We start from the raw sequence: 15,045 nt of genomic DNA, 5'->3' as shown, positions 1-15,045 counted from the left end.
AAAACTATAGATATGAATATAGATATAGATTTATTGAGGTATCAAGAGAATGTAAACAAACCATGAAATAAAAGATAACAACCTTTTTTAATGAGAAAATTGAATCATGCTTTCTAGACTGTGTCCTCCAGAGCAACCTCGGTCAATTATTCACTCTCAGGTCAATTATCAGCTGCAACCTCAGTTAGTTTGGTACATAATTGTTACACCAACAGAAGGGATGTTGTGAATTCTGAAGAAATCAACAAATTGCCTACAAGCCCCAGTTCTAGATATTCACCACTCTGGTTAAAAGCTACAGCTAATTGACCTTTTGGCATTCTTCCTACAAGTACCAGATATCTATTGCGGTCATATACCTGCGTATAACATCCATTACTTCCATATCATAGCTCACCACACTCTCTTGGTATTGAATTGAACCATCCCTCGCCTTGAATTCCATAAGATACACTCGATTGATCGATATGTTACCTCGATCAACACCATTCACATCTAGCTGAACCGAGTCTCCAACCATCCTTCGGTACAGAACCAAACAGACAATCTTCAAAGTAATGCCAGGGTGCTCGGCCATGGGTACTCCCATAGAGAAAATCTTCACGGTCATCGTGCCCTCCAAAGAAGAAGACCATGACGGTGAAGTTGACATTGCTTGCAGCTACTTTAAACATTCAACCGAAACGCGGTCGATGATGATGCCAACCGAAGATTGAGCGTGCTCGAGGACCCTTTTGTTCACATGCCTCAGTTAGACTCGTATGTTTAACTCGAATTGACAATCGATCCTCTAATGCTTGTTAAATGGGAGGATTGTCATAGCCCCCTTCTTTCTTCCCGCACTGGTGCAAATGTCGATGTGCATGGTGGACATTGACAAGATTGCAGTTGTTGGACGGACCGATACTTGGCAAAGTTGCTCGAAATCTTCAAAGGCGACGACTATTTGATTTGGGTGGGAATTTTTGTTCCATAATGACATCCCGTTATTTCTTGCATTGTGAACCATTAGTATTGCAGATGACGTTTCGGAAAGCTCTATCAGATGCTTTGCATGCACACCGAGTCCTTGTATGTTAACAAGAATCAAATGGGGAATGGTTCTTGTGCTCTGAAAATAGATTAACAATCTAAGTTGTGTCGGTTTGACTTCTCCCAATAGTTATATGTTTGTATTCTGATCTGGATGCCGTTTGAATTGGCTTGTATATGCTCGTAGCAATGGGCATAGTGATGAATGTTGTAGACAAATCCATCAAAACCATGACGATAAAAGTTTGTTCATTCAGCACCTACAAAAATATTCACCAGATCATACATAAATATGTACATAATGTACAAAAACTGCTGAATATATAGTTAATTTATGGCTTACTGCTCTATCTTTTCCAATGTTGGGGAAAATGAGCTCCACTAAAACTTTAGTGTTCATAAGAAAACCAAGAGTTATGGCCTCTCCAAAAGGAATCTTGCACATGCGAGAAACGATAATTGTCCCGACAATCTCCCATTTACATGTTGTAACTATAACCAACACAAGAAGACCCATCACTGAGCCCCTTGAATGGTGGCTATATTCGTCTTGAGCCCACTTGACACACAATATAACGGAATAAATAGATTGGACACAAGATCCTCCACTTTTTCCATAAGAGCTCCAGCAAATGGTCCCTTCTTTGGGACAACATCACCGAGTACGGAGGCCCCAAAAAGTGCATGGATTCCAATGTTGTCGTTAACTAACCCTGCAGCCAAAACGACAGTTAGCGTGGCACATATGTATATCTCGTCCACCGTGTACGGCCCACCTGTTTTTACCCAACCTGTTGCTAGCTAGTATCTATTGGGTTGAAGAGGTTAAGTCCAAGACATAGCCCAAATATGGTTAGGCCCAAGTTGGCCAAATGTAAATAGACTTAGTAGAGCTTCTTAGAAGATTCTCTAATACTTCCTAGAACCTCCCTTTGTTGATATTTTTTAGGAATTCTTTGGAGTGTTCTAGTGAACAACTATTAACACTTAGATCAAATTGATCTCCACCATCCATTGAGGAGGTGGTCTAGCATAAATAGGAGTAGGGACTTCATTTGTAACCGTCCAATAAATTCCAAGCATTCAAGCAATACAAATACTTTCCTACAAAGCTCTCTTGTCTTTTTAACTTCTTTGTTCGTTTTCCATCACATAGCATTCACAACACATTTGGGGAGGCTGACTTAGCTGTCGCGAGGGGCAAAAATGAGCTAAGGCTACACGATTCGTTGTTTAGTAAATAAACCCATGACAACCGGCTCACTTTAAGGAATATGCCGGAAAATAGAAGGGACCAACCGTATACTTACGATCACGAAACCAAATCCGCTCAATAGTACCCACTGTGAAGCAATACGAGAAGTGTCGTCGGTGTCTGATGATGATGACAACGCAATTGCCAGGGCAAGCAGGATCATCGCCGTCATGTCTTTAACAGTTGCCGCCAACATGGTGACTCGCCCGACGCCCGTGGTCAACAGCTTCAACTCGGCTAAGATCATGGCTAAAACAGGGAATGCCGTTATGGATTGCGCGACACCCATAAAAATAAGAAATGGAACATTACTCACTACTTCTTTTAAGATTGTTTTCTTTGAGCACAAACGACATACCTACGCCTAATGCAAACAGTAGAGTAATTCCGACTAGGGCATTGCTTGGTTCCCTTTTTTCAATCTGCGGAGAGCCCTCGAATCTAGCTCAAGGCCGACCAAAAATACAAAGAATAAGAGACCAAGGTTGACAACGATATAGAGGAGTGTGAGGCTCCGCGGTGGAAAAACTACATGATGATATTTTTGGTTTCGCCCTAAAGTTGAAGCTCCTAGTATGAATCTATATCGAGTACGCTGACAATTACATAGAGTTAGGAAGAAAATGAAGATTGTATGTTTCTTATAACCAAAAAATATTTATCACACAAAGAAGGTTTCTAAATAAAAATTTTCTAGACTAATTTAAGTACACGACTGTTAATAAAAAATTCTGACCCTAGAATAAATTGAAGTAATTTTCTACAACTCTTTAATTAATTTCTGAATTTATGTTTTACATATATATTTTTTGAACGAATAAAAAAATTGGTGAAAAATAATATTTTAGCTAAATTAGTTATAGACCACACACGAAAAGTCTGCATAAAAAACAAATATTAGGCCTTCATGCATACCATATGATTAAGTTAAAGGTGTAGTATTATGGTATAATGCAAGGTTATATGTAGTATTGCATTTCATGTTGTGAATCATTTTCATAAAACAGGTAAGTTTAAACAAAAAAATTACGAATTCTGAATATAGTATTAATTTTTTTTTTAAATAATCTGAATTATTTCCAAACTTATCCAAGCATATTGAAAAAATTCCAACTAAAATATTCACTAACTACTTTGAAAAGGAAACAATCTAAAAATTTGCATTAAATAATACATTTGTTACACTTTAAAAGTTTGTAATTTGTATACCCAACTATATAATATTTAAAATATGTGTTAATTATTAGAATGAGCTATAAAAAATATCTTTAAAATTTTGAAAAGGGGAAATAAAAAACTTATAATATATCTCATGTCAAATATTTTCAAATAAATAGTGTCTATTACAAATAACCTCATCACGGCATACTTATCATAAAAGGGTCCACATGAAAAAATATTATACAAAAAATCCAAACAATGTGCACAGGTGTGTAAAAGACTAAAATACCCCACACTTTTTAATGAGCTCCAATTTATCATTAAATTCAATTTAACCTAAATTTGACCACAAATTTCACTAATTATTCAATTTTAACTACAATTTCGCTCGTCGCCGCCGTAGACCGCCGGTGTCCGACTTTGACTTTTTTTTTTTGTCTGATTCTTTCCACCGTTTCTGGCGGTCTTCGGCGCTGTTGAATTTTGAAATAATTCAATGCCTCAGAATTCGTGTAAAATAACACAAATTGATGTAAAATCATAGATTTCTTTCAAACAATAATAAAAACTTGTGTTGAGAAAGATTATTGTGACACCCCTTTTCTAATTACACTTACTTAGTAATTTAGAATATGCTAGCGGAAGAATTTTAGAAATGAATGAGTGTGGAATGCTCGTTTTAAAAATCACCTTCTACAAATACAAAGTTACGCATAATTTTTTCTTTTAAAATCAGAGGAAGAGTGTCCACATAATACAATATCATATACACTTAACCAAATATCGCAAAAGGGACATGCATGACTGGATCATTTAAATTATCAAGAGTAAAGATTAGGAATTTCGGATAGATTAGGTAGATCAACTTAGAAAATTAATTTCTTTTAAACCCTTCATGCAAAGACCTTGACATTTTAACCACATACTCTCATATGGGTCTAAATTTCTTCTTTACAACAGTTTTGAAATATCATAAGCCATTTGAGAGAAATAATTAAAGACATGAAACTGTACAGATTAAAAATCCAGAACAGGGGAGGGACCTTTGAAAATTCTTTATAAATTCCCTATTGTTCTGAACACTACCAAATCTTATAACAAATCATAAAATTGAGTTAGGAACATACTCCAAGTTAAAATAATTCATTTGAGTAAGAAAAACTTCATGTATTGATGCATATCCTAAAATAACTCTACATATGTACATTTATGGAAAACAATTCATAATAAATTCATTTCTTGGCGGGAGCTTTTTGGGCCATGGGATTAGTTTTAATATGGCAAAACATAGCGTTTTCTATACAAAAGAAACAAAGAGAAGAAATTAGCGAATTCTCATTTAAAAATATGAGAAACAGGTGCATGGTGAAATTGGCAAGTTACCACGCAGCAGGGCTGAGAACAGAACCTCGCGGAAGTCAAATGATCCAAGCAGGCCTGGAGACTTTATGTTGGCCTCGACATCTAAACATTGTTCATACAAGTAACTTTGTATGTAAATAATATATATGAGCATGTCCTTGGTGTATCGAGGAGTGATGTTAATAAATCTCTCCCATTGTGACATCAAAGTAGAGATCATCAATTAAATATGTACGTTAATTATTTAGGGATTAAGAGAGTAAGTAATTTACTGTCGACTAGAAATAACACAGTTTCATTTTGAACAGTGATGAAACAATTATTTCACTTTGTCCGGTTCAACACATGCCGGGTGTGCTAGCACAATAAGTCAAAACAATAACTACAAAAGTTATTCGCTGTTTACTGTGATCAAGACCAATCACTTAAATATTGTGATACAATCTTTTACCAATGGTTAGTCCATTTCCATCTAGATTGTGAACGTTTATCTTTATATTCTAAACGAACTTTCGAAATGATCTTTATGTGCGCCGTAGCACACCATCTCGAATACTATTAGAATATTAGACTTATGCTTTTAATTAATTGACAAACAATCAATTAAATGCATTGAATACCCTAGTGCAGATTCTCATAAAATGATAATAAACTATTTTATTAATTCAGTAATAAAAATGTAGCTAAAAACGAGACTTTTAGTCTACTATCCTAACAATCTCCCACTTAGACTCAAAGACTCGCAGCTCAACATCTCTAACCCATCCATAGAACATATCTATAGGGCTATCATCCGATGTAAAAGCACACATTGTATATCTAGCAGAATATGCAATCGCAAAATTGCATAAACCTCCCACTATACGTTTTCACTTCTTTAGGAAAATAAATCTCCCACAGTGATAACATGCTATAGAAAAATTACTATGCTCGACCGTTAATTATTGAGTCGTACCAAGACTATCCGCCTAGTAAACTAGTATATAATCTTGTATCCTTGAATACTTAAGAATATACTTTACCGCAGTCTAGCATACTAGCCTTAAATAAATTCACATTTGCTAACTATGCAAGATGCAAAGCAAACCTTGAATTTAATTATTTACTATAGCATATGTAAGGCTTCTTTTACAATAAGGAACTGCCTTCAACATCTCTATCAAATTACTTGTTCAAAGACACTAATTTCTCGATAGAGTGACTCCGTGACTGAAAGAAACAATCCTTTCCTTGGAATTTGTACATGCTAAATTTGGCAAGTATTTAAATCAATATAACTTGTCCGTGACAACTTAATGTCTTATTTCATAGATCCTATAAAATGATCCATACGACATAACTAGTTTCACTCAAGTTATCTATATTGATTTGACTTGAGAAACAATACCCTTACATAAATAATTTCCAAATTATTTTCTAAAAGGAAATTATTATCTAATACGTCTTTTAAGACTTTCACCACGCTTCCGTTACAAAATGTGATATATCTAGATTCCTAATCAAAATCAAAACATTGATGCTATGATCAATCTAAATATCACATAATATGCGCACTTTGCTTAAATTCACAAATGAGTTTATTAAGTTTGCATTGCAATGCATATGGCACTAAGCTAAAATCCATTTAATTTGCATCGTGAAATGCACTCGTCAAGAGATACGAAATCTTGACATCCATCTACCAAATTAAAGACAAGGCAGTGATAGATTTTAGGAATTTGAAATAGACTAAAGTGTGGCTACTAGCTAGAAAGTTTTGTCGTAGTCGATCCATTTTTTTCCGACAGAACCTTCTTACTTTAAGCCTAACCTTTTAAAAGGTTTTCACTTTTCTCAGTGTAATCATTTCCACTTTGGATCCTTATAGCACCAAGCCAATTTCTTGCATCTATAGAAACGGGCGTTCATTCATAGTTCTAGGAAGAAACTATATGTTTATCAAGAATCTTGTTATCACTAACATTCTATAAACATACAATCTTACGATTTCGTTATGAATCCTCCCACTAGGATAAATCACCCTAAATGTAACACTAGTAACTTAAATTCCTCCCACTGGAAAGTGGCATTGGAATTTCTATACTAGAACACAATCGAAACTCTTAACATATTTAGGGTATACTAGAAGACTAAGATAGTGAAACTTCCTTCAAACTTCGTCATTTGGCTATGTAGTCAAAAACATGATCTTCCTTTAAGAATCCAACATTGATACAAATCAATGTTTTCTTAACTCTAGGAATCAAAATGGACCACTATTATTTTTCTCTTAATATTCCATACAAGAGACATTTATTTCTAACTTATCTTCTATCAATTATGTTCTCCGGAAGCATAAATGCTATTATGTTCTCCGGAAGCATAAATGCTAACTGGCTCCAGTTCCAAATAATACACCGATTGTACGTTTAAGCAATCTTTAATTCGGCAAGAGTCATTGGATACTAACTTAGAAGATCTTAAGTTCTTAAATAAATAACCGTCTCAAATGTATATATTAGAAAAATAAATAATATTCAATAAATCACGATAAATTAAACCGTCTTCAATAAGTATTAATTATTTTCGTCGCTATATTATATTCTATTGTGATTTAATTTGGTAGAAACATATCTAGGACAAATCCTTAGTTTACCAAAATGTACAATAACTTATACCCATAAAGTTTCGCCATATCAAATGACTTGATATATTTATTCAAATGCTTATCTGTCACGGTCTTCAATTTCTTTAAGACCTCAGATATATGTCGCATAATATGAATATATCTATATCTCGAGATATCATCAATAAATTAGATGAACTACTCAAAACTACTTAAACTAGGGTATTTGTAGGTCCACATACTATAGAATAAAATAAATCCAAAAATTATTTGATCTTATTTACACTAGGCCCATCAACCGGGCACATGGTTATTTTACTCTCCAAATAAAATTCTTAGACTGGCAGTGCCTTCACTTTTCATGAACCGTAAAGGCCCATTGTAAATCAGTCTCCAAATTTTACTTAAAGTAAAATCCAACCTCTTGTAAATATCAAATAATCATGCCATGGATGCGAAACGAATATATATTTATATACTCTATTGAGGTTAATTAATAGATTTATCCATTGAATGTAATAGTAGTGTAGGAAATAAAATATTATTAATATATTTATCATCAATCAATGTGTCTAAATAAAATTGTTTATTTTCCACAATGACCAAGTCATTATTAAATAAACAAACTATTTATTTTAAACCATCCTATAAAAGAAAAATAAATTCCTTCTATTTGGAAGACACAAAATGATAATCTCTAAACATAAAATCCTACTTTCGATTTGAACATAATTAAATGTTACTACTATTCTTGATGTCACGTGAGTGACAAGAAGCCTAATTATTAACTGATGTTTAAAGGATTGACTGAATGTGACTTCTAAAAGTGCCTTCTTCGATCTTAGAGGAGAGTAAACTCTATTTGAATTCCCCATAATAATTTCAATAGAAAAGATCCTTTTCTTATTCAATTGAAAATATTAAAATTCAATAGATTTCTTTTGGATTAAGTTGATCTCGGTTTCCCACTGATCTTGGTTTCTAAGAGTTCATGAACTTTCAAAAGACGTATAGTCTTTCGAACATGAAGACTAACCAATAGTCCAAACAAATATGCATGTATTCAAGAGGTTTTTAACATGGCTACAAATTAAAACATAGTTCTAAATTTCTCACGTTACTAAGAAATTCACTATTATATTATTTTGTACTTGCCATGGGCTCATCTTAGTGTTTCTATATACTGAACCAAAATTCAATATATAACACCGAACCAATTAATCGTCCTAAGAAAATAAATAAAGAACTAAATTTTCTTCCAAAAATTCACTTCATTTATCAACTCACGAATTTCCTCAATAAAAATACATATTTAAATTCCTCAATCGAAAGGCAGTACTTAATATATTATTATAGATCGATTAATCCTAGCAAGATGAGTCTACAAAGTGGATCTAAGGAATATATCATTAATTGCTAGAGAATCAAACAAATAAACTTAAACTAAGGGCATCCTTAAGAACTCTAGGTTGTCACTCAACCCAAATTTTGAAATCAACCGACAATCCATCACTATGAAGAACCGGTAGGCTACGGAGTGTAGACAGACTACAAGTTTTCAATATACAGACATGTAAAACATCTTTAATTTTAGGGTAAATAGCACTTTACCCCTTTGTGGTTTGGACATTTTGCACATGACCCCCTTATAGTATGAATTTAGGCACATAACCCCCTTGTGGTTTTGACATTTTGCACATGACCCCCTTATGCTATGAAATTAGGCACATAACCCCCTTGTGGTTTTGACATTTTGCACATGACCCCCTTATGCTATGAAATTAGGCACATAACCCCCTTGTGGTTTTTTGAAATTTTGCACATGACCCCCTTATGGTATAAAATTAGCACATAATCCCATTGAATAGAAAACTGAAAAAGACTAAATTACCCCTATCAAGTCAAAAGTTCTTGCTTTAATTTAAAAATAATTATTCTATAAAATGAAAAGTTGAATGTACTTTTTTTAAACTGAGAAATATAATATATTATTGTGTTTTTTTCTATTTTACTGCACATGTTTTTTTTAAAATTTAATTTTCATTTCAACTTTAGAGAAATGTTTTTCTTTTTGATTTTTCCAAAAGAATAAAAAAAATAAAGACTTTGTTTCTTAAAAAAATTAAAGTTCGATAACAGCTATAATATAATATATTATATAGAAAATAGTAATATAATAATCATAATTAATGATAATGTTAAAGATTTTCAAATTATTTTTAAAATTGAATAAATTGTCAATCGTACAATAACTAGTAGGTTATACCTTTTTTTGAGCTGTAAAACTAAAAAAAAACACAATAATATATTATATTTCTCATTTTAAAAAAAAATACATTAAGCTTTTCATTTTATAAAATATTTATATTTAAATTAAAACAAGAATTTTTGACTTAATAGGGGTAATTTAGTATTTTCCATTTTTCTATTCAAGGGGGTTATGTGCTAATTTCATACCATAAGGGGGTTATGTGCACAATTTCAAAACCACTAGGGGGTTATGTGCCTAATTTCATACCATAAGGGGGTCATGTGCAAAATGTCAAAACCTCAAGGGGGTTATGTGCCTAAATTCATATCATAAGGGGGTCATGTGCAAAATGTCCAAACCACAAGGGGGTTAAGTGCTATTTACCCTTAATTTTATTATCATTCCAATTCGGCGGTCTTGGAAAATAAAATTAAATAGTCGGTTACTTTGGTCCAATAAAATATTACAGGAACTTCGGAGTGATGTATAGTTATAATTATATTTTATTGTTAAGTGTTTAACCATCAAATCATCTTTAAATCAATTGTTCTATGATATCCGTCGACTTGGAGTGAGACAAACATATCACTACAATTTCTTCAATAATTATCCGTTAGGAGACTTTTCTAGATAAGTCTATAATTAAAAGTGCCCGGAGTGGGAGCGAAATTCGATAAATCTCCTTCCTCACAATTAATTAATTTATCTTAAAGCCTATGATGGAGACCTTAGGATTTATACGTAATAAACTCCCCGATACAGTTAATAATTTTAAAAACATTTTTAATGAGGGAATCTATGAAAATAATTACAATGCTCAATTTCTAGATTCTCTAATTATATGTCTTTGGACTATCAATTAATTTTAAATTGATTATTCTATGATATCTATTTTCCACCACATGGAGAAAATAATGTATCACTATAATCAATTCCAAATTATCCATTAGGAGATTTTTCTAGATAATGTCTACAATTAATATGCCCGGAGTGGGAGCGAAATTCGATAAATCTCATTTCTCATAATCAATCATATTATCAAAATCTATGACGATGCCCAATATAATTAATATAATTAATCATAGAAATACTATGGGCACCTATTGAGTGTGTTCTATTTCTATGTTCTCTAGTTATATATATCAAGGGATCCTATTAATACACAAATTAATCATCCTATATAACAAACATAGAAAACTAAGAATCATGATGAATTTATAATGTTCAACACAATCATCTATGTTATCTAATTATAGGCCATGGTATCACATAAAAACATTTATAACCAAATATAATACACATAGATGAACATGAACATAATAAATTAAATGCAAATTTATGCAAGTCCAAATTTCATGTTGTCCAATTATATGTCATGGGTATCACATAAACAAATTAAGCCCAAATATAATAAACATGAATAATGCATGCAATCATGCTCATAACAAATATAAGCACACATCAACCATAAAATATTAAATAAAACAATTTAATTTTCCGCTAGTATGGTTAAGTTGGGACTCCCGAATTTAGACTCCTTAAAGTTAGGAAGTCCAAAAGTCCCCGTAAACTCTTGAATTCTCGAATTCAAGGCTGCCCGGAGCGCTGCCCGCTGCCCAATGTCGAGACCCCGCGCGGTAGATAATTCTGGTGTTGTCAGCCTTGTTCTGAAATTAATATCTCTATCTGGGTAAATCCGATTCACGATCCGAACGGTCGGATGCGACGTCAAGGAGTTAGGAACCTCCGGAAAACATTTCAGCTCGATCCAACGGCGGATAAGGCCATGACAACCGAAACGGCACAGTCGCGCAAACAATTCCGAGAACAAAATCTGCTCTATTTTATCTATGTAATTTCTATCTAAAACTCCTCTAGAAAAATTACAAAAAAATAAAAATATCGTAGGCACACGATCTTCCATCAATATCACACGATGAAATTAAAACCGACAAGTAACCACTCACGAGGCAGTGGGATCCATTCACATAAAACATAAATAAAATATTCATAACCATAATAGCGGATTTTCTATTCTGCAAAACAAAGTCAGAAACAAAACGCTACATGCAACATATGAATTTTCCGTTTCATGCAATTTAGGACAACATGTGAACCTCAAACGAATTAATCAAAGAAGCTCTGATACCAACTGTTGGGATGTGAAGCCCAGGATTCAATGAAATTTCGCAAGAGGTTCTAGATTAGCTGGTTTTAATTTTATTAACATGCTTTGATTAGATTCGTTTAAAGCGGAATAAATCTAATCTAGCAACTTACAGTTTTCGCGAGCATATTCGTTTCTATCTTCGGCGCACGAACGAGGATCAACGTCAAGCCTTCAACCTTCGCAAAAGTTGCTGTCCAGAAATTTCTAGCCCTCTTCCTTCACTGATATCTCCGCGACTGTTGATCCGATCGAGTAACCCTTCAGAAGGATTGTAGATCTAAGGGTTAGGAAGCTACTGTATAAATTTCGAGCCTATCCGACTAACGGTTGATTTATGGTGAATTTCTTCGCAGGACTGCTCAAAAAATTCGGGATTTATAGTTTGCTCTAAAAACCTATAATTTTCTATTGTATATCCCGGATTAATAATTATTCTACAAGGGTGGACTTGTACTTGAAGAAATCTAAACCTATAATTGAGAATTTAGAGAGAAAAGAAGAAGAGAAAAAATATTTCTCTCCAACGTGAAATAGGCGCCTAGGAGTTATATCTCTCATCAACCTAATCTCTATTATATATAGCACAAGGAATTAGAGTCACACATAGAGAGGATTATATGGGAACAAATCCCACTCCTTCTATAACTCTATATAGTCGAAAATTGAAGTCCAATGGGGACTTAATTTTCGGCTATATTAATTCCAATATATAATATTAGTTGAACTTTATTTTCTCGATTAATTAGAAAATCCATTGGGCTACAATAGGGACTAAAGGAGAAAATATAAATCGGGCAACTAATAATTAATTAAATCCAAACTCTTAAAAGAATTCATTTAATTAATCATTAAATAATTATTTATTTTCCACTACCAAATAATTATTGAACTCCCGTTTATATTCTCAAATATTACATTCGAGCTCCGGTCGATCATTACTTAGATTCTCCCCACATTAAGATATCATATAACCACCAAATAATTTATTCACTGCTAAATAAATTAAATGGTTTCTTTTCATGAGTCTTGCCCGCTTAACTTATTTGAGTATGTCGGATACGAAATCCACCTGGCCAGGACTTGGCATAAACAAATCTTATAAGCTACTCAAGGGTTAATATCAATCTCATATTTCAGAGATGTGGATTCCTTTCGATAATTAATTTCCACCTATTAATTCTTAATGTCTCTACCCAACGCACCGGGGGCCATTTGACTCAATATAGGAATCTCTCCCATTGTGACATCAAAGTAGAGATCATCAATTAAATATGTACGTTAATTATTTAGGGATTAAGAGAGTAAGTAATTTACTGTCGACTAGAAATAATACAGTTTCATTTTGAACAGTGATGAAACAATTATTTCACTTTGTCCGGTTCAACACATGTCGGGTGTGCCAGCACAATAAGTCAAAACAATAACTACAAAAGTTATTCGCTGTTTACTGTGATCAAGACCAATCACTTAAATATTGTGATACAATCTTTTACCAATGGTTAGTCCATTTCCATCTAGATTGTGAACGTTTATCTTTATATTCTAAACGAACTTTCGAAATGATCTTTCTGTGCGCCGTAGCACACCATCTCGAATACTATTAGAATATTAGACTTATGCTTTTAATTAATTGACAAATAATCAATTAAATGCATCGAACACCCTAGTGCAGATTCTCATAAAATGATAATAAACTATTTTATTAATTCAGTAAATGTAGCTAAAAACGAGACTTTTAGTCTACTATCCTAACAATTCTTCCTCTTTTATTGTTGTTATTTAAACGTTATCGGACCCAAAATTATTTTTCATTAGCATAAATTAAATGGTAAATGGGTACCCGTGGCTATCTGGACATTCGTGGTAATAGTTTTGGTATTTCAATTAACTTTTTAAATGGGTTTGGTATGGTCATGGTTTGAGCTTATATAAAATGGTAGTCGTTCTGGTATTGCACTTTTTCAAGTGTACCTGCTCCGCTGCCATCTCTAATTAATATGTTGATCATTCAACAAAGGCAAACATAATAAAAAGCCACAAGAATTAATATTGATGTGGTTGACACTGTGTTTACAGTAATATCACAATAGTATACACTATATTATTACGTTAAACGGTCAACAAATAAAAAATAAATAAAAAAGCCAAAAAAAATTAATATTGATGTGGTTGATAGTAATATTATTGTGTTAACAGTAATTTTACTGTCAACGACAATAATATTATTACGTTGACTGGTTAACAATTCAGACAGAATAAAAAACGCCTACAAAAATAATTATATTGATGTGGTTGACAATAATATTATTGTGTTTACAATATGAAATTAGGCACATAACGCCCTTGTGGTTTTGACATTTTGCACATGATCCCCTTGTGGATTTGTCATTTTGCACATGACCCCCTTATGATCTGAATTTAGGCACTTAACCCCTTTGAATAGAAAACTGGAAAAGACTAAACTAACCCTAAAATTTAGCCAAATTGCAACCATACCAACTGTTCATTGCTTACTCTATCAAGTCAAAATTTCTTGTTTTAATTTAAAAATAACTATTCTAAAAAATGAAAAGCTTAATTTACTTTTTTGTAGAATGAGAAATATAATATATTATTGTATTTTGTTTTTAATTTTACAACACAAAATATATATATAATACTAGTTATTGTACGATTGACAATTTATTCAATTTTAGAAACCAATTTGAAAATCTCATATGCAACAAGTCAAATATAAAAGAATTAAACTCGATATGAACTTATGAACTATCAATTTCTTTGTTAAGTTATAATTCGGTAAAATAATTATACATATTTCAAAGCTTTAATATTAATATTAATTATGATTAACATTTACTATTTTGTATATAATACATTATATTAGCTGTTATCGAAATTATTTTTTTAAGAAACAAAGTCTTCTATTCTTTAGGGGTAATTTAGTCTTTTCCAGTTTTCTATTCAAGGGGGTTATGTGCCTAATTTCATACTATAAGGGGGTCATGTGCAAAATCTCAAAACCACAAGGGGTTATGTGCTTAATTTCATACCATAAGGGGGTCATGTGCAAACTATCAAAACCACAAGGGGTTTATGTGACTAATTTCATACATAAATGGTCATGTGCAAAATGTGCAAACACCAAGGGGTTAAGTGCTATTTACCCAATAAAAAAAACACAGAAGATTTTGCCTAGGTATCGTTACAGA

At 32.7% G+C, this 15,045-nt stretch overlaps 1 pseudogene; it reads right to left on the bottom strand.

Moving 5' to 3' along the window:
* Positions 1–203: 203 nt before the first annotated feature.
* LOC148771778 (cation/H(+) antiporter 18-like) lies at positions 204–13,822 on the bottom strand (annotated as a pseudogene).
* Positions 13,823–15,045: the final 1,223 nt, after the last annotated feature.

The sequence above is a fragment of the Erythranthe guttata genome, chromosome 3 (assembly GCF_056151865.1).
Source record: "Erythranthe guttata isolate IM_541 chromosome 3, IM_541, whole genome shotgun sequence".
In the NCBI taxonomy this organism is placed as follows: domain Eukaryota; kingdom Viridiplantae; phylum Streptophyta; class Magnoliopsida; order Lamiales; family Phrymaceae; genus Erythranthe; species Erythranthe guttata.
This window is presented reverse-complemented; position numbering and strand designations above follow the sequence as displayed.